The following is a 3544-nucleotide window of genomic DNA, read 5'->3' as shown; positions in this document are numbered from 1 at the left end:
ATTATAAGTAGGAAGACTTACTCTGAAGTCACATGGTATTTCATAGACACCAGTGCCAATTGGTGGACATTAACTTTAGCTCATCCAATACTATTATTATCTTAATTTTCCCCTCTCAATACTATTATTACTTTAATTTTTATTTTATTGACTCAATTTAAACAAATATGAATTCAGCAACTACTATATGCTTAGCATTGCAGGGAAAATAAGCAAATACTTGTCTGCAGCTCAGATTTTGTCTTCTATGCTGTGTTTCAATAGTCTCATTAGAGAAACCAAGATGTACAGGCCTGTGATTATTATAGTACAAAAGAAGCGAATAGAACAAAAACTATAAAAAAGCATAAAGAAGTACTAAAATATGTGGCCCAGTAACTTCTGTTTAGATATTTAAGAAAGGGAGGAAAAACTTTCAGAAGTTGTGCTTTACAATGGGGTTGCTTGAATTTGAATTCAAGTTTTATTTCTTCCTAGCAGTATGACCTTTGTAGTCCTGGTTAGGCACTGCAGGTTAATGCACTGGACTGCAAACTTAGTTTGAACCACAAGATCAGCAGTTCAAGTTCACCACCCACTCCTCCGAAACCCTATAGAGGGTCACTATGAGTCAGAACTGAGTACGTGACATGTATCAAAAAACAGCAAAAACATATGACCTTTGGAGTCCTGGTGTGCTACTGTAGGGTAAGCATTTGACTGTTAATCTCAATGTTGGCAGTTGAAATCCACCAGCCACTTCTGGAAACCCTATACAGGGTCACTATGAGTCAGAAATAACTTGATGATACTTAGCAACATATGACCTTTGGCAAATTTTGTACACTTCTAAATCTTGTTCCTCATCTATAAAATGCAGATTATATTAGAACCGCCAATGAGATGGATTGGCCAAGTGGCAACAGTAGTGAGGTTGGTCCAGGATTGGGCAGTGTTTTGTTCTGCTGTGCATAAGGTCACTATGGGTTGGTACCAACTCTATAGCACCTAACAACAACAACTTGATAGAGATATTTGAGTAGTTTATCCTATAAGTATTTAATTGGGGGGGTCTTCCTCTTTTTCTCTGACCTTCCACCTTACCAAACATGGTCCCTTCTGACAATATGTCCAAAGTATGAGAGATGAAGTTTGGCCATCTTGGCCTCCAAGGAGCACTCTGGCTGCATGTCTTCCAAAATGGATCTGTTGGTAATTTTTGGCAGCCCATGGCACTTTCAATATTCTTCTCCAACACCACAACTCAAAGGCATCAATTCTTCTACTGTCTTCCTTATTCACTGTCCAGCTTTTGCATGCATATGAGGTTACTGAAAATACCTTAGAAAAACAGGGCTCTGGGATATAGGGATTGTGAAATGGTTGGAAAGCGCAAAAGGGGGAAAATAATGATAAGATGCTTGGCTGTCTTTTGAATCTTGGTTTCTCTTTCATACGATTACATAATAGACACTGGGTGGGGGAGAGGAATAGCCAGAAATATCACCATATAATGCTTGTAAGTTCGTTTTCTGCCTATAACTGATTGGAATATCTAAAATGGGGATACAACATGCCCAGTGAAAGAAGCTACCTGCAGAGCCTTTGCATTGCATAAGACCATAGGTGAACTCCTGAGCCCCATCACAGAATCTTATGAGGTGGGAAATTCCCACTTGAAAGGGCAAGCAGACCAGTCTGGAGTGGCTAGAAGAACAGAAGATACTCATTGAAAAAAAGACGGTCAGGAAAAATGCAGAAGAATAACAGCAGTCTGACAGATTACTACAAGAACAAGCAAGTTGTTCACCCAGGAGCCATCAAGGCAAGTGGTTGGGTCCCCTGAGGGCAAACCCCCTGCCAAGACTAAGACTCAGTGGGAATACACGAGCAGACATGTGCTTGGATTGGTGACCATGTGAGTCACCGATAAGGGGAAGTGGGGAAAAAACAACAATGAAGCACCAAGCTAAGCCCTATACTGTTCAATAGACTCCTGTAAAACCCGGATGGAGACCTGGTTGGCCAGCAGTGTGGCAAGACCTGGGGACTTATCGGCCTAGATTCAGTGACATAGCCACAGAGGACTAGAGTGGAGAGTGAAGCATCCAGCTGATAACAAGAGAGGACATATGCATAAGAACACCCACACTTGCAGATAATACCCACTTCACCCGGCTTCAATGGCTGGATGAACAAAGCTCAACTAGAAGAAGAAAGAAGAGGAAAAAAAGAGTAATCTGATACAATTTGATGAACTTGACCTACACTTATGGATGTAGTAGCTCAAAAGAGGGAACAAATCTTTACAGCGAGGATCATTCCTACCCACTCCATACACTGAGTAGACAGGGATGGGCAACTTGGACATTGGCTACCCAAAGTGGGGGGTTACAAAGGCAACAAGTGACTGGCTTACAAGCTTTCAAGAGGGAGCCTTGATCCAGAGAATGAAGAGGAAGGTAAAACCTTCACTGAGTAGTATCCAATCTGTCTGGGCAGGGCGGATGAAAGGAGATGGGGATAGATCTCTTGTACAATAGTGAATAATTGCTATCAGAACTGACTGTGAAGGTTGGAAATGTAAAGGTAGAGGTTGTGTAGCAAAAGGAGGGGAGTGATTGACTTTGTAGTCTAGGAGTGGAGGTCCCTGGGACCATCAAGGGAGAAGAGCAGAGTGTGGGACCCTACCCAGAGAGACAGTGATGCCAGAGATGGAGGCAGAGATGATGATGTGGAGAGATGGAGTGGCTGGGGATTCTAGACCCAGAGAGGGAGAGGTGCTGTGTGCTGACAACTGGGGGTCAGGTTTGTAGGGTATACCCTTTGTAAATGATCACATAATTCATAATAAAACATTGAAAACATTATTAGAAAAAAAGGCTGGGCTTACTAGTCAGAAAGAGACTGGGGTGGGGAGAACCTGAGACTATGGTCCTTGACTCCCCTTCAAGTCAGGAAAGGAAATCACCCTCTTGGCTCAGTTTCCAGCCAAGCAAAAGATAGGTATATAGGGAGGACAACACTAGTAAGGTATGCTCACCATTGAATGGTCAATCATTCGAAATTGAAAGGACAGCATTCACCAAAGAATGAAGGTAGGTGGAATAGAAATAGGAATCATAGGATGGAAGTGGGTTAGCTGCTGTTGCATGGAGGAATTGCAATAATTCAGATGAAACCAAGTGTATGGTTTTTTAAATATAAGACTGATGATCTTGTCTGTAAACCTTCACTCAATTCACTATACATTTTTTTAAAATAAGAAAAATATACTTTATTTAAATTAATTTTGGGTAAATGGTACTTTGAGGGTACAGATAGCAACTAACCACTTAGAGAAGTTAGGGAAGGGTTCCCAAAGGTGCTTAACATTTGTTCTGCTACTTTAAGCCTTAGTAGAAATTCACCATGTAATAAAAATAGAAAGGTTATTTTATTCAGATGAAACAGCATAATCAAAGCCTCACAGCACAGAGGATTTGGTGTCTGTTGGCAGATATTCCAATAGTCTGCAGTTGTTAATGAAAACCTGCCAGAATCCAGGAAATGCGAATGGAGAACA

This window comes from Chrysochloris asiatica, unplaced genomic scaffold (genome assembly GCF_000296735.1).
Source record: "Chrysochloris asiatica unplaced genomic scaffold, ChrAsi1.0 scaffold00057, whole genome shotgun sequence".
Lineage (NCBI taxonomy): Eukaryota > Metazoa > Chordata > Mammalia > Afrosoricida > Chrysochloridae > Chrysochloris > Chrysochloris asiatica.
This window is presented reverse-complemented; position numbering follows the sequence as displayed.